General features: G+C 34.8%; 1 long non-coding RNA gene across 1 annotated transcript in view; it reads right to left on the reverse strand.

Annotated features, from left to right (window-relative positions):
* Positions 1–18,677, reverse strand: part of LOC116575402 — a 72,264-nt gene that overhangs the window by 24,357 nt on the left and 29,230 nt on the right. The window lies entirely within an intron of this gene.

Raw genomic sequence — 18,677 nt, forward strand, 5'->3', positions numbered from 1 at the left:
AAGAATCAGAATTCTTGAAATGAAGACTTTTTTAAAAGAAGATTTTATTTATTTGAGAGAGAGAGAGACGGATAGTGACAGAGATAGAGAGAGAGAGAGAGCACAAGAGCCTGATACGGGGCTTGATCCCAAGACCCTGGGATCATGACCTGAGCTGAAGATAGATGCTTAACTGACTGAGCCACCCAGGGGCCCTGAAATAAAGACATTTTACAAAATTAACAAAAAGAAGAGAATTATTGAAATGGAACATGGAAAAAATATTCAAAAACACAATAGAAAAATACAAAGATGGGAAGGATAATGAGAAAAGAGTTTAAACACATGGAACATTGATGCAGACATCCGAAACCTAATAGGAGAAGATAAACATAATAGGGAGGATGGAAGAATATAAATAATTAAAAATAATAGCAATAAAATCAAAAACATAAATGCTATGACTAATAAGAAAAGCAGACTGTTTTCTGTGCCCAGTTGGGAACAGATAAGTTATGCTATAGTAAGAAACAGTTTCCAAATATCACTGGTATAAAAGAACAATGGTTTATTTATTGTTCATGCTATGTGTCCGTTTTGGCTTGGTGTAGAGCTCTGGTAGTCAGTTTCATCCTCACCCAGGGTCATCACCCAGGGTGATGGATTATCCGTCATCTAAACTATTGCTCTTTGTTGGAGTTGGAAGAAACAAGGGTAACAAGTTACACATAGGGTCTTAGGGGATCTGAACATACTTGAGTGTAGCACATATTCCTCCTGCTTATATTCCATGGACCAAACAATTCATGAGCCCAAAGGCTCACCTCAAATTAGAATACAAAATAACAAAAGGTATGTAAAATAAATGAGAGAAGATAATTGTTACAAAGACAAAGAGTCAAGTTACCCATAATCAGTGCTCAAGAAGCAGAGAACAATGCAAAATGGAAATAAGATAGTAGATACAGATATATAAAAGAAGAAAATAACCTAAAAAAATAGACTTGAATTTATAGATTGAAAGAACACGACCCATTACAGGAAAAATGTATGTAAATAATTAGCACTAACAAATATCCTGTGAAGCTGATGGGTACCTAGTCAGATAAGAAATGTCTATACTATTGGAAAATCATGTTGGCTTCAAATATTCTCATAATAAAACAGAGTTTTGAGGAAAGGAAATTTATACCAGTAATTTTATATTCAGAAAAATGTTAACTCAGCCATAAAGCAATGGGCGTTCTCATCCTGCAAAACCATCCTTGAACATTTACTAAGAAAACTACTGAAAGAAAACTATGATATCTGGATAATAAGTAATCCTCAAAATAAAACAAATGGAGAAATTTGGAGAGCTATAGCTTAAAAAATATTGGTGAGGAACTGATTCTGTCGAATCTTGAATCACGGTAAACTAATTTTTAAAATTACATTTAGGTAAGAGAAGTACATGTTATATATCTTAATAATTCAAAATCGTAATTCAGCTGACAAAACCAATTTATAAGAATGGGGGTAAAAGATGGGAAGAATCATAAGTGTACAAAACCTCTTGTTTTTCATAAATGAGAGTCAACAGATAAAATAAGTGTATTGTATAATATAAATAAAATAAAATTAAAAAAATAAAAAATTAAATAAATATAAACAATATATTTAAAATATTTAAATTCTTTCCATATAATTTAGCATGATTTAAACATCATCATATTATAAATTATTGTTATATATAAATATAGTCATTTTTTTCAGGTAGCAAAATGTCTTCATGTCAGCACACTTGGAGTATGAGAGCTTATATAAAGATGCATCCATTCAGAATACAACTCAACAATAATTAATACAACTCCCATATTAGCAGCATTTAAATTATGCATGAAGTTTTACTCCTTACTGAGATATCTGGGATTTATAAATTAAATTTCTGCCATTATTCCTCCAAGTTACCTATAACCTTTGCCTTCCCAATTTCCAATGAAATCCTCCTAGAATACGGCCTTCATACTTAGAGTCAAGGTGTATGTAAGGTATATGTAAGCACCATATATTTATAACCATAGTCCAAGCACATTAAAAAGAAATGAATGGAAGAAGGCAAAAGCAGAGAGCAATATCCCCTCTCCTTAAAGACACTTTTAAATTCAGCATAGATTGCTTCTTTTTATATTTAACTTCTTAGGACTTTGTTATCTATACTCAGTTGCCTTGGAAGGAAAATGCAGTCTTTTTTCCAGGCCACCATAGAAAAACAATATGAAACGTATTTGAGAAAAATAAAGTTTCTTGGTCTGGAAAAAAAAGAAGACATGGTGTACATGAAACTTATGCTAAGATACTCCATGTCTGGCATGGAAAAATGATGGTCACCTATTGTTGTGACTTTAGAGAACTAAACCAAGATCCATGTTTATAAGATGTTGGAGGAGGTGGCAGAATGTACACTAGAGATTAAAAACAATTACATATCTCCCTGAAAATAGAACGGATATTCCCTGTGTTCTGTGAAAACAGAGGATATTAGTGATGTTCAAGCAGAGACAATATAGTTTACTGAACTAACTAATCTTTACAGTTGATTTCAGATTTGAGATCCCTCTAATAAAATAATACTTAGATATAACAGTATTTTATTATTTAGCAGTATTTTTTATTATATAATACTATTTTATATGTTATATTAATATTATGTTAACAATTTAACAGTAATTTTCTTTTATTCAAGTATAATTAACATGCAGTGTTATATTAGTTTCAGGTGCACAATATAATGATTCAACAATTCTGTACATTAGTCTACTCACCATGGTAAGTGTTCATCACAATAAAAGTACTCTTAATCCCCTTCACTTATTTCATGCATGAGTCCATCCTTGTCCCCTCTGACAACCACCAATTTGTTTTCTGTATTTAAGAGTCTGGTTTTTTCTTTGTCTCTTTTTCCTTTGTTCATTTGTTTTGTTTCTTAAACTACATATATGAGTGAAATCATATGGTTATTTGTCTTTCTCTGACTGGCTTATTTCACTTAACATTATATCCTATGAATCCATTAATATTGTTTCATATGGCAAGATCTCATTTTTTATGGCTAAGTAGTACTCGTTATGCAATTATACCAGATCATCTTTGTCTGTTCATCTGTGAAAGGACATTTGAGTTTCTTCCATAACTTGACTATTGTAAATAATGCTGCAATAAACATAGTGGTGAATGTATCTTTTAAAATTAGTGTTTTTGTTTTCTTTGGGTAAATACCCAGCAGTAGACTATCTGGATCATATGATAATTCTATTTTTAATTTTTTGAGTACCCTCATACCAGCAGTGCAGAAGAGTTCCCTTTTCTCTACATTTTTGTCAGAACTTGTCACTTCTTGTATTTTTTTATCTTAGCCATTCTCACAAGGGTGAGGTGATAAACAATGTTATATAACAAATATACAACACTATTGTATAATAGCATTATACAATAATATTTTGTTAATGAGATTTTATTTTATTTTTTATTTATGTTATCTTTTTATTTTTAAAGATTTTATTTATTTATTTATTCATTTATTTAATTTTTTCTTTTTTATAAACATATATTTTTATCCCCAGGGGTACAGGTCTGTGAATCACCAGGTTTACACACTTCACAGCACTCACCAAAGCACATACCCTCCCCAATGTCCATAATCCCACCCCCTTCTCCCAACCCCCCTCCCCCCAGCAACTCTCAGTTTGTTTTGTGAGATTAAGAGTCACTTATGGTTTGTCTCCCTCCCAATTCCATCTTGTTTCATTGATTCTTCTTCTACCCACTTAAGCCCCCATGTTGCATCACCACTTCCTCATATCAGGGAGATCATATGATAGTTGTCTTTCTCTGCTTGACTTATTTCGCTAAGCATGATACGCTCTAGTTCCATCCATGTTGTCGCAAATGGCAAGATTTCATTTCTTTTGATGGCTGCATAGTATTCCATTGTGTATATATACCACACCTTCTTGATCCATTCATCTGTTGATGGACATCTAGGTTCTTTCCATAGTTTGGCTATTGTGGACATTGCTGCTATAAATATTCGGGTGCACATGCCCCTTAGGATCACTACGTTTGTATCTTTAGGGTAAATACCCAGTAGTGCAATTGCTGGGTCATAGGGCAGTTCTATTTTCAACATTTTGAGGAACCTCCATGCTGTTTTCCAGAGTGGCTGCACCAGCTTGCATTCCCACCAACAGTGTAGGAGTGTTCCCCTTTCTCTGCATCCTCGCCAGCATCTGTCATTTCCTGACTTGTTGATTTTAGCCATTCTGACTGGTGTGAAGTGGTATCTCATTGTGGTTTTGATTTGTATTTCCCTGATGCCGAGTGATATGGAACACTTTTTCATGTGTCTGTTGGCCATCTGGATGTCTTCTTTGCAGAAATGTCTGTTCATGTCTTCTGCCCATTTCTTGATTGGATTATTTGTTCTTTGGGTGTTGAGTTTGCTAAGTTCTTTATAGATTCTGGACACTAGTCCTTTATCTGATATGTCGTTTGCAAATATCTTCTCCCATTCTGTCAGTTGTCTTTTGATTTTGTTAACTGTTTCCTTTGCTGTGCAAAAGCTTTTGATCTTGATGAAATCCCAATAGTTCATTTTTGCCCTTGCTTCCCTTGCCTTTTGCGTTGTTCCTAGGAAGATGTTGCTGCGGCTGAGGTCGAAGAAGTTGCTGCCTGTGTTCTCCTCAAGGATTTTGATGGATTCCTTTCGCACATTGAGGTCCTTCATCCATTTTGAGTCTATTTTTGTGTGTGGTGTAAGAAAATGGTCCAATTTCATTTTTCTGCATGTGGCTGTCCAATTTTTCCAGCACCATTTATTGAAGAGGCTACCTTTTTCATTGGACATTCTTTCCTGCTTTGTCGAAGATTAGTTGACCATAGAGTTGAGGGTCTATTTCTGGGCTCTCTATTCTGTTCCATTGATCTATGTGTCTGTTTTTGTGCCAGTACCATGCTGTCTTGATGATGACAGCTTTGTAATAGAGCTTGAAGTCCGGAATTGTGATGCCACCAACGTTGGCTTTCTTTTTCAATATCCCTTTGGCTATTCGAGGTCTTTTCTGGTTCCATATAAATTTTAGAATTATTTGTTCCATTTCTTTGAAAAAGATGGATGGTACTTGGATAGGAATTGCATTAAATGTGTAGATTGCTTTAGGTAGCATAGACATTTTCACAATATGTATTGTTCCAATCCATGAGCATGGAGCATTTTCCCATTTCTTTGTGTCTTCCTCAATTTCTTTCATGAGTACTTTATAGTTTTCTGAGTATAGATTCTGTGCCTCTTTGGTTAGGTTTATTCCTAGGTATCTTATGGTTTTGGGTGCAATTGTAAATGGGATGGACTCCTTAATTTCTCTTTCTTCTGTCTTGTTGTTGGTGTAGAGAAATGCAACTGATTTCTGTGCATTGATTTTATATCCTGACACTTTACTGAATTCCTGTACAAGTTCTAGCAGTTTTGGAGTGGAGTCTTTTGGGTTTTCCACATATAGTATCATATCATCTGCGAAGAGTGATAATTTGACTTCTTCTTTGCCGATTTGGATGCCTTTAATTTCCTTTTGTTGTCTGATTGCTGAGGCTAGGACCTCTAGTACTATGTTGAATAGCAGTGGTGATAATGGACATCCCTGATGTGTTCCTGACCTTAGCGGAAAAGCTTTCAGTTTTTCTCCATTGAGAATGATATTTGCAGTGGGTTTTTCATAGATGGCTTTGATGATATTGAGGTATGTGCCCTCTATCCCTACACTTTGAAGAGTTTTGATCAGGAAGGGATGCTGTACTTTGTCAAATGCTTTTTCAGCATCTATTGAGAGTATCATATGGTTCTTGTTCTTTCTTTTATTGATGTGTTGTATCACATTGACTGATTTGCAGATGTTGAACCAACCTTGCAGCCCTGGAATACATCCCACTTGGTCGTGGTGAATAATCCTTTTAATGTACTGTTGAATCCTATTGGATAGTATTTTGTTGAGAATTTTCGCATCTGTGTTCATCAAGGATATTGGTCTATAGCTCTCTTTTTTGATGGGATCCTTGTCTGGTTTTGGGATCAAGGTGATGCTGGCCTCATAAAATGAGTTTGGAAGTTTTCCTTCCATTTCTATTTTTTGGAGCAGTTTCAGGAGAATAGGGATTAGTTCTTCTTTAAATGTTTGGTAGAATTCCCCCGGGAAGCCGTCTGGCCCTGGGCTTTTGTTTGTTTGGAGATTTTTAATGACTGTTTCAATCTCCTTACTGGTTATGGGTCTGTTCAGGCTTTCTATTTCTTCCTGGTTCAGTTGTGGTAATTTATATGTTTCTAGGAATGCATCCATTTCTTCCAGATTGTCAGATTTGTTGGCGTAGAGTTGCTCATAGTATGTTCTTATAATAGTTTGTATTTCTTTGGTGTTGGTTGTGATCTCTCCTCTTTCATTCATGATTTTATTTATTTGGGTCCTTTCTCTTTTCTTTTTGATAAGTCGGGCCAGGGGTTTATCAATTTTATTAATTCTTTCAAAGAACCAGCTCCTAGTTTCGTTGATTTGTTCTATTGTTTTTTTGGTTTCTATTTCATTGATTTCTGCTCTAATCTTTATGATTTCTCTTCTCCTGCTGGGCTTAGGGTTTCTTTCTTGTTCTTTCTCCAGCTCCTTTAGGTGTAGGGTTAGGTTGTGTACCTGAGAAAGGTTTCTTGTTTCTTGAGAAAGGCTGGTACCGCTATATATTTTCCTCTCAGGACTACCTTTGTTGTGTCCCACAGATTTTGAACCGTTGTATTTTCATTATCATTTGTTTCCATGATTTTTTTCAATTCTTCTTTAATTTCCCGGTTGACCCATTCATTCTTTAGAAGGATGCTGTTTAGTCTCCCTGTATTTGGGTTCTTTCCAAACTTCCTTTTGTGGTTGAGTTCTAGCTTTAGAGCATTGTGGTCTGAAAATATGCAGGGAATGATCCCAATCTTTTGATACCGGTTGAGTCCTGATTTAGGACCGAGGATGTGATCTATTCTGGAGAATGTTCCATGTGCACTAGAGAAGAATGTGTATTCTGTTGCTTTGGGATGAAATGTTCTGAATATATCTATGATGTCCATCTGGTCCAGTGTGTCGTTTAAGGCCTTTATTTCCTTGCTGATCTTTTGCTTGGATGATCTGTCCATTTCAGTGAGGGGAGTGTTAAAGTCCCCTACTATTATTGTCTTATTGTTTATGTGTTTCTTTGATTTTGTTATTAATTGGTTTATATAGTTGGCTGCTCCCACGTTGGGGGCATAGATATTTAAAATTGTTAAATCTTCTTGTTGGACAGACCCTTTGAGTATGATATAGTGTCCCTCCTCATCTCTTATTATAGTCTTTGGCTTAAAATCTAATTGGTCTGATATAAGGATTTCCACTCCTGCTTTCTTCTGATGTCCATTATCATGGTAAATTCTTTTCCACCCCCTCACTTTATATCTGGAGGTGTCTTCGGGCTTAAAATGAATTTCTTGGAGGCAGCATATAGATGGGTTTTGTTTTTTTTATCCATTCTGATACCCTGTGTCTTTTGACAGGGGCATTTAGCCCATTAACATTCAGGGTAACTATTGAGAGATATGAATTTGGTGCCATTGTATTTCCTGTAAGGTGACTTTTACTGTATATGGTCTCTGTTCCTTTCTGATCTACCACTTGTCGGCTCTCTCTTTGCTTAGAGAACCCCTTTCAATATTTCCTGTAGAGCTGGTTTGGTGTTTGCAAATTCTTTTAGTTTTTGCTTGTCTTGGAAGCTTTTAAAGATTTTATTTATTTATTTGATGGAGAGAGGCAGTGAGAGAGGAAACACAAGCAGGGGGAGTGGCAGAGAGAGAAGCAGGCTTTCTGCTGAGCAGGGAGCCCAACGTGGGGCTCAATCCCAGGACCCTGGGATCATGACCTGAGCCGAAGGCAGATGCTTAACGACTGAGACACCCAGGCGTCCCATATTTTATTTTTTATTTGATCTTCTTTTTAAAGTTTTTATTTTTTTATTTATTAGAGCAAGAGAGAGTGCAAACACAAGTAGGGGGATGACAAGCAGAAGGGGAAGGAGAAGCAGGCTCCCTGATGTGGACCTTTGGATCATGACCATCATGACCGGAGCTGAAGGCAGATGCTTAACCAACTGAACCAACCAGCCGCCCTAGATTTTAAATAACAAAATTAGGCTTAAATGTATAGCAGTTAGGAAATATTTCTATTCTTTAAGATTAATAAACATGTGCCTGGTGGTTTAGTCAGTTAAGTGCCCAACTCTTGATTTTTGGATCAGGTCATGATTTCAGGGTCCTGGGATCGAGCCCCATGTTAGGCTCCCCATTCTGTGGGGAGTCTGCTTGTCTTCCTCTTCCCCTCCCCCACTCACCCATATGCTCTTTCTCTAAAATAAATAAATAAATAAATCTTAAAAAAGATTAAATATGTATCAGGTATGAAATATCTCTATTTATTATTTTTGTTATTACTCCTTGCTTCTTATAAGAGGTAAACAAATACAGTATTTTATTTCTTATGCTGGTGAAACTCTTGTAATTTAATAAATAAATGTTCCCCGGATAAATGGGTTTCTATAAAGCGAACATGAAAATACCACAGGAAAATAAAAATGAATAACTAAGTTAAAGAGAGAACTACATAAATTAATTTGCCTTAATTAAGTTTAAATCCCATAAATGAATGGACCTTAAATCCTAAAATACCACCAAAGACAGTTTATAAAGAATTGTTTTTTTAAACAAATACTTATTTCTTAGGGTTCTTTTACAGGGCTTCTCCACCCTATGCAAGACTATTATAGATACACTTATTAACTCTCTAACTTTATCCCAATTCTTATTATATCCTGAGTTAGAAACCTCACATAAGAGGTGCCTGGGTGGCTCAGTGGGTTAGGCCTCTGCCTTTGGCTCAGGTCATAATCTCAGGGTCCTGGGATCGAGCCCCACACTGCGCTCTCTGCTCAGCGGAGAGTCTGCTTCCCCCTCTTTCTCTGTATCTCTTCCTACTTGTGATCTCTCTCTGTCAAATTAAAAAAAAAAAAGAAAAGAAAGAAACCTCACGTAATTTTTTAAATTATTAACCATGGCAGTAATAGTTATAGTAGTTAAAAGTACCTCACTCTCTTTTCCAAGAAATACACTCTTCAACCTGATTTTTGTTTCCTTCAAGTGGAAGCAGAACTTCTTTCACCTAGCTCTGGACTAGACAAGAAAACTTCAGTGATTAGAGAGGTCCGAATACTCAGTGCTTTAGTTAAAATTTAAAGATTTTCAAATAATAGACCTATTCTTTACTAATGAACTAAAATACATATAGGAAAAAAAAACCAAACTTCACAATCAATTCTAATAGAGAGATATCCTTGATCTTGTATACTTTTAAAAATTCCCCCCATTTTCTTCTTTAAAGTTATTGCTCAGATGTTCTGCATATAGTGTTTTACATGAGCAAAAATCGCATGTCTTTAGATTCACAGAAAGAGGAGTGAGATGACATTTTTGAGGATGTAATATCTGCCAGACACTGTGTGCATATGTTGTCTCTGAAACTTCATTTCTATTTACACATACACTTCAAGTTCTTTTTTTTCTTCACTTCAAGTTCTTTTAAACATTATTCTTTGTTGTAATATTTTACAGATTTTCTTCTCTAATTTCCTACTGCCTTTATTGTTAAACTTTATAGCTTTTCCCTTTTACTTTTTATTACATTGGGCTGCAGAAAGGATACAGGATAATTTGCACATTACCTAAAGTCAAGTAATTTTGATGTGAACAATTTATCAACTATCAATTAAATTTAATCTTTAGATTATTGGCAAATTGGGACTAATTCATTGGGTTTGTAAATGACCATCAACTCCATTATTTCCTTTTAACACTATACTTTTATCATTATTTTTTACTAAATGTTAATATGACTCACTAGCAGAGACCACTATTTTCAGTACCCCTTCACTCCTAAAGAAATAGAATACTTACCTGGACATACGGTCACCTCTAATAAAGATTACAGTTCCATTATCCTTTGCATTGTGGAAGGCCTTTGCAAGTACATTTCAGTCAATGGGATGTAAATGGAGTCTGTATTTGGCAGCTCTGGAAATCTCCTAAGAGATACTCTGGAAATCTCCTAAGAGATACTGAGTAGGACCTTGATCCTTATCATTTCTGATTCTCTTTCCATTTTCTTTTTCTTTTTTTTTTTTTTTTTAAGATTTTATTTATTTATTTGACAGGGAGAGAGAGAAAGAAAGTTAGATAGAGGAGTAGGCTCCCTGCTGAGCAGAGAGTCTGACATGGGGCTCTATCCCAGGACCCTGAGATCATAACCTGAGGTGAAAGCAGAGGCTTACCTTACTGAGCTACCCAGGTGCCCATCCTCTTTCCATTTTCTTGCCTTGAGCATAGATGCTACACTGAGACATGAGAACAAGGTCCAGACTCTGAATAAGGCTGAGTGTGGTAAACTGAATTCCTGAAGATTTTTTAAATAATTTTTTAACATTTTTCATTGCTCATATATAAATCTATATCTTAATTACATATGTAGTAATTCCTCTAGACAGATTGCATTTTCAAATTTGAACAATTCTTCCTTAATGTAGATGTACTTGCTTAGTCTAAAATAGAGTGAGTTTTTATTTCATATATAGTCAATTTGTATCAGCTAAGTCAATGAGACCATTGGTATTGATATCAGGAAATGATGAGATTCACTATACTAGGAACCAATGTGTTGATTTCCAAGTACAAGGGATCTTTTCATTGTCTTAGAGATTGATACTGCAATCTTTTGCCTTCTGCCTCCACATTATTATCCAAAGTGGTCTTACCCATTGTGATATACTTTAATAATACTGACATTCTAATGAGCCTCAGTATTACAGACCCAAAACCTTTCCCCCTGAAATCAAACATGTATATCTACTTTTTCATTTCATGTTGTATCCTCTTGGATTTCTAATACTTTTTGCAAACATGGCATCAAAACAGAATGCTTGAGGGGCGCCTGGGTGTCTCAGTGGGTTAAAACCTCTGCCTTTGGCTCAGGTCATGATCTCAGGGTCCTGGGATTGAGCCCAGCATCAGGCTCTCTGCTCAGCAGGGAGCCTGCTTCCTCCTCTCTCTCTGCCTGCTTCTCTGTGATCTCCGTCTGTCAAATAAATAAATAAGTAAATCTTTAAAAAAAAAAAAAGAATGCTTGACTTCTATACCTATATTCAACTTTCAACTCAAGAATTCTTTTCCTTTTTATTATTCTTCTATATTCAAACTGTTTTCAAATTTTAGTGACTTAATATGCAAGACATACTGCAAATCCCCCCTCTCCACTACAACCACTTTAAATGGAGAGAAATAAAGTAGAAAATAAATCCATCTATCAAGTCTATTCCAGGACGAGTAGAGTAGCATTTTATTCTAACTCCCTTCTTCAGAATTCACCCCCTATCAACTTATTCTCTGTATACCAAATCATTGGTTTCTTGTTCTTTAGCCAGAATAATGTTTCTATAGATACTTAAATCCTGGAAATACTTTGTTTAAACCCTCAATGGGTTCCCATTAACCTTAGAATAAACCCAAATTTCATATGATATTCTAAAAAGTGTGACATTAACTGAGGCCCTATTGGCTGCCTTCATTTCCTAAAAGTCTCCAACACCCTCGCTGAAGTCCAGCCATGTTGCTCTACTTTCCATTTCGGCAGCTACCCAGTTTTTTATTCCTCAGGCTTTTACGTGACCCAGATTTTGGCATATCTGGCTACTTCTTGCCATTCATGTATACTGAATATCATTTAAGTATGGGTTTTTCTGGAAATTTAACTGAATACTCATTCTTTATCTCAACTAGCATAATTTTTATTTTTATTATATAATACACCACTACTGATCCATCTCGTTATATTTTGTTTGCTGTATTTTCCCCTTTATCATAAGGGGCATTTCATGCAATAGTAGATCTTTTCTCCTTATTTATCTCAATTTCCCCACAACCTAAAACAACACTTGACATGCAGTGAGTACCTGAATAAAGAATGTATGAGGGAGTAAATTACTTGGAAACTTACTGTCGTGAATCTCAACTCTAGACTAAGGATGTTGCCTTTATCCTGCATTACTATTTTTTGCCTCTGTAGTTATAATGAAAAAATACCTGTAGAGTTTTGTGTTGGTTTTGATTGATGCAAATGATTTTGTTTCTTTTTTTTTAATTTTAATTTTTATTTATTTTTTTAAAGATTTTTATTTATTTATTTGATAGAGATCACAATAGGCAAAGAGGCAGGCAGAGAGAGAGGAGGAAGCAGGCATCCTGCTGAGCAGAGAGCCTGAGATTTTGTTTCTTAATAAAGAAAATATTCTCAGCTATCCATAGATATAATCATTAAATTAGTACAATAGCCAATGAAAAGCCTGCTCCCTCTTAATTGGATGAAAAGCAGAGCTAACTTTGCACTGTGCTATAGTGAGGATTAGAATGAAAATCACAGTTTCTGGTGGTTGTAGTTCCACTTACTACACCTGTCTTTTGCCCAGTCATTTCTGATGCAATCCAGACCCAATGATTATCTTTGTTTTTCACCTCTTAAAAAAAAAAAAAAAAAAAAAAAGGCAGTTCTTACCCACCCCCAAAGATTTTAATTTATTTGACAGAGAGAGAGAGAGAGAGAGAGATCACAAGTAGGCAGGCAGAGAAAGAGGGGGAAGCAGGCTCAGAGAGGGGTTCGATGCAGGGTTTGACCCCAGGACCTTGAGATCATGACCTGAGTGGAAGGCAGAGGCTTAACCCACTGAGCCACCCAAGCGCCCCTGTTTTTCACCTCCTAAGGTAAGTGACAGTTGTCCACACAACTCCTTTAGTAGAAGTAAGAATATTCTAGATTCAAATCTTGTTTTTCTGTTCTCTTCTATGCTTTTTTGAGGTTAATCCATTCCAGGATACTTAGTATTAATCATAAACTATCTTTAATGACATTCATCCAGTTGATTAAAAAGTGACATCAGCATAGTAAAAATAATAATATAATTTGTTAATGTTTTTGAATATAGAGTATCCAACAGTGAACCCAAACATTATATATATTATGCACACTATATTTTTTGAAGTGATTACTATTTTTTTTTTAAAGATTTCATTTATTTGAGAGAGCAAGAGGGAGAGCACAAGTAGGGAGAAGAGGGAGAGGGAGAACAGACTCCCCGCTGAGCAGGGAGCCCAAGCCCTGGGCTAGATCCCAGGACCCTCTGATCCTGACCTGAGCTGAAGGCAGATGCTTAACCAGCTGATTGACCCAGGAACCCCTGAGGCGATTACTCTTCTTATTATCATTTTGCAGTTGAGAAAACTGAGACTTGAGGATGTAGAACTCAAACTCACTCAAATGCACACAACTTGATTTCAAATGACTCACATATCTTTATGTTAGAGAGGATATTCTTTTTCTTAACAAAAACAAACAAAAAAAACTACCTAGCTCTTTTGGGTTCCGTGAGATAGAATAATGATAGGTCTCCCTTTTTCAATTTAGGCCGTCAAAATTTAAGGAGTTTCTCATAGCCTATATTGTGAAGAAAGATGCCAATGTAGTCATAGAAATTTAAAAAGTTTCAAAATACCAGTAACACACTGTACCATACCATGAAATAGTCTAATTAGAAAAGATATCTATTTTATTTGGAAGATAAGGATACACTTCTGTCAAACTTTATATCGCTGCTATTTGGTCTGTTTTAGAGCTGACCCATTATACTTTAAGTGCTGAACAGCAGTATCTAATTGGTAAAGCTTGTACTTAGAACATAGCAAAATACAAGAATTCACAGTAAGCAGGAATACTTTCTCTCTCTGTCTAATACGGTCTTGAAAAAACAGGAGAAAATCCAATTTGGCTTATTGAGAGACAATTTTAACTCCCTAGATCACCTAACTTCATTTTTTCCCATGATAAAGCTTTTCTTGAAATAGATGTAAATTAATGTCACAATGTCCCATTTAAATGGGTAATGATGTTTAGTGATTAACAAAATAATTCAGATTTATTGTTACTGATTTGAAAGCCAGCAAAGGTAAAGCTACTGAGATCAAGATCCCTATTTTCCACTTGTATTATCTTCTGTAGTCCTTAAATGATTACAGTGTCCACACTATATATACACACAATTGAAGGTTATATACACACAATTGAAGGGTAGATCTGAAATCTGAGTAAGAGAATTGTTTCATGTAGAAATAAAATTTTAAACTTCTTAAAAAGATGAAATACAAACAATGAAATTATGGGAAATAACATTGGCATAGGAGCATCTTTGTAATTATAAATTATGTCATAATAATCATTGTTTTGAATACTGATGCCTTTATTAGCAAAACTAGCATTTGGAGTATATTCAAAATTCTATTCATGAAACTTCATTTAACTCTGACTATTCCAAACATTGGCATATTTGCAGAAACAGCATTATAAAACTATTGTTTTCTTTCAATTTACTCTATTTACTTAGATGAGACTTTATTTAGCATCTTAGAAATAAAAGATTTGGTTTGGCAGGTAAAGTGGAATCATAACCTTGTTCATGTTACCTAGACTATCACTTAAAGTGTGGTTTGCAGAGGTGTTCTAAGTCAATGTAAAGAGAAACAGAAAGAAAGGACATCTAGAACACTGAGAAATTACTTCTAATTATCTGTTGTCTCATATATGCCATGATGTGATTCCATTCAGGCTGTTGGATCATAATTCAGATTTGGAGCTAAGTGTGTGATTCATGTATGGGACAAAATCTTGGAGAAGCTGGTTATGACTATGAAATGTAGAGGGAAATCTGGCTCAGGATCAAGTATTTATTACATCCCCTTTCTTATATAAATAATATTTTTTATTAGGCAGTAAAGAATTGGGCATCAAGAACTATTTATGTTTGTACTTTTCCTAGATAATTAAATGTATTTTTAGGAAGTATGCTATAACTTTCATGTAACCAATACCAAATTAAATCTAATAAATTTCCCATATATATTCAAGTTCCACAAGGACAACATTCTATTAAAAAGTTATTCAATCTTTCAAAGGGTGATAAAACAACCTACACATTGTTTAGATGTTCCACTTAATGACAGGCTGCCTGCATATCCCTATAAAATGATTTGATTGAAGAAGCATTTTTTTATTTAATTAAAGAATAATAATTTAATATTGACTCTGTGATTGCACATGGTCCACAGGCTATGACTGGTCATTGAGGCAGTCCTATTGAATCTGAACTATGCCTACAACATTTTGAACTGTATGACCTTTGGAAGGATATTTTACGTATTTGTAAAATGGGACAAAATTCATTTGTGTGCCTTATAGGTTACTTGTGAGATTTAATTCATAATGAAGATGAATTTGTCACATTAGAAAATTGAGAAACAAACCAATTTCTCTTGACTGTGTTGACCTAAAAAAACAATAGGTAAAGTGAGGCAAGCACAACATTGTCAAAAAGATGAGGGAACATCTTTTGGGACAGCGGAGGAATTGCAATTTGGGACAACAACAAACTATATAGTAAGTACTTGAAAGTTTGAGGTAGGCTTTATTTATGGGCAGGAAATGTAAAGAGGGGAAAGTTCACTTAGAAGTCTGCTCAAATCAACCAGTCTCAAATCAAAGGAGACCAGCTTTGAAAATTCCTCGAGATAACCAGTCCAATTATACAAACAAATCTCAGTTCAACTTACTTTGTGAGATCAACCTGACCTGGGTATTTCTTGTTCATGTCTGTGGAAGGCATGAGCAAAAATTTCACAAGGTTGATAGGAGATAAACCTGAAAAGCTCTCTATAATTTAAGAAAATTCCGACATCATTAATTTTCTGTTAATCAGATATTTATGGGAAATCAGTCTCTCAGTCCTTAAGTTTTGTTTTCCTGAGGGCACATGCATGAAATTTTCCATTTTATATCCCCTGATTTATTTTTATGTGGAAATTCTTTCACAACTGCCTCCTTCTTTCTCTGTGTTTCTTTTTTTTTTCATTTATTTATTTTCAGCATAACAGTATCATTTTTTCACCACACCCAGTGCTCCATGCAATCCGTGCCCTCTATAATACCCACCATCTGGTACCCCGACCTCCCACCCCCCCATTTCTCTGTGTTTCTTAATTAAATGAGGTACTATGCCATGAAGTGTGTAATGTGGCTTCCTTAACAAGGTTCTGAATGTAACAACCTGGAAGTGAATGAGATTTTGCTTACCATGAATTGAAACTTAAAGAGAAATGTCATATGGGAGATAGCTAGATATGTAAATTCCTTGCAGTCCTCCAAGAAAAGTCCTCTATCCTGTGTGTAAATATACCTACTGAGAAATCATTTAAAAAAATGGAAGAGGAGGGTATACTTCCTAACAAATCTCTATGAGTCCCAACTTGTCTTGATACCATGAGCAAAGATATCAACAACAAAAGAAACTGCAGATGAATCTCCAAATTACTATATATTAAGTCCTGGAGCATATACAAATGTTACGGATCATGACCAAGAGGGATTTATAACAGGGATGCAAGGTAGTTTCAACATAAAAAATCAATATAATAGTTCATACTACTGAAATAAAGGACAAAAACCATATGGTTATCTCAATAAATATAGAAAAAAAATTTGACAAAATCCTACACAATTTAGTGATAAAAACACACAATAAATTAGGAATAGAAAAAATATTCTTAATATAATAAATGATATCTACTGAAATGTGTGCAGCTAACATCATACTAAGTGTTGAAATAATGAATGATTTGCCACTATGATCAGGAACAAGGAAAGGATGTCCACTCTCCCATTTCTGGAGCATTGTACTGGAGATTATAGTGTGGGTAGTTAAGCAAAAAAAAAAATAGGAGGCATACTGATTGGAAAGGTAAAAGTAAAACTATATTTGCAGATGACATGATCTTGTGTATATAAAATCCTACAGAATCCACTAAGAAAATGAAAACTAAAAAATGCATTTGGCAACTTTGCAGGGCACAAGGTCAATGCAAAATAAATCAGTAGTTTCCAACACGGTAGATACAAGCAAACAAAATGCGATTAGATAATTCCATTTATGCTACCACCAAAAATACTTAAAAATAAATTTATCAAAATAAGTTCAAAACATTTACTGAAAACTACAAAACATTCATGAAAAAAATTAAAGGAGACTTATGTAAGTGGAAAAATTTATAGGTTCATCATTAAGATGATAATATACCCCAAATTGATCTACAAATTCAGCATAAGCCCCATTAAAACCCCGGGTAATGTCTTTGTGGGAATTAATACACTAATCCTAAAATGCATTTGGAAATTCAAGAATATCAAAATAATCTTGAAAAAGAACTAATTTAGAATATTTACATTTCCACATTTCAAAACTTTAATACAAAGTTACACTATTCAAGACAGTGTGATGCTGTCTACATGCTTATGTAGAACAATGAAATAGAATTAAGAGTTTAAAAATAAATCTACACATTTATGATTAATTATCAACAAGAGTAAAAAGATTATTCAATGGGGAAAATAGTCTTCTCAATAAACGTTGGGAATAACTGGGTATATACATGCAAATAAATGAAGTTGAATCCATTTCTCAAACATAGTAAAAATCAACTCAAAATGGATCAAATACCCCAATTTAAGAAATCACACTATACAACTCTTAGAAGAAATGTAAGTGTAAATCCTTGTTAGCTTTGATAATTAGAAAAGTTTAAGGGATGTCTGGGTGGCTTAGTTCGTTGAGCATCCGATCCTTGGTTTTGGCTCGGGTCATGATCTCAGCATCCTATAATCAAGCCCTGTGTCAGGCTCCTTGCTCAGAGAGGGGTCTACTTGAAATATCTCTCTTTCTCTGATTTCCCTGCAATGTGCATGTGCTCTCTTTCTCTCTAAAATAAACAAATAAATCTTAAAAAAAAAAAGTTTTATGACACCAAGAGCACAAGAAACAAACACAACTAAAATAGATACCTGGACATCATTAAAATTAAAAATCTTTGGCTTCTTGGGGCACCTGGGGGGCTCAGTGGGTTAAGTCTCTGCCTTTGGCTCAGGTCATGATCTCAGGGTCCTGGGATCAAGCTCTGCATTGGGCTCCCTGCTGAGCGGGAAGCCTGCTCCCCACCCCACTCCCGCCTGTCTCTCTGCCTACTTGTGATTTCTGTCTGTCAAATAAGTAAATAAAAACCTTTAAAAAAAAAAAAAAACCTTGGCTTCAAAGGACACTGTCTTTAAAGTGAAAATACAGCCCACAGAATGGTAGAAAATTTTTGAAAATTATATATCTGATAAGAGACTTGGATTTGGAATATATAAAGAACCATTATAACTTAATAATAAAATGACAAATAACCCAACTGCAGAAGAGCAAAGGATTTGAATAAACTTCTTTTCCAAAGAAGACACAAAAATGAGTAAATACGTGAAAAGGTACTCAACATCATTAGTCATTAGGGAATGGGAAATAATTAATTTACTTCGTTAGTTGTATGTGTTAGTTCAATTTCTAGAAAATTTAAATACTTAGTTTCTTATACTTTTTATTCATTTTGCTTGTTTTTTCCTCTGGAATTGATATGTGAAACTTCTCACACTGTGATC

The sequence above is a fragment of the Mustela erminea genome, chromosome 16 (genome assembly GCF_009829155.1).
Source record: "Mustela erminea isolate mMusErm1 chromosome 16, mMusErm1.Pri, whole genome shotgun sequence".
In the NCBI taxonomy this organism is placed as follows: domain Eukaryota; kingdom Metazoa; phylum Chordata; class Mammalia; order Carnivora; family Mustelidae; genus Mustela; species Mustela erminea.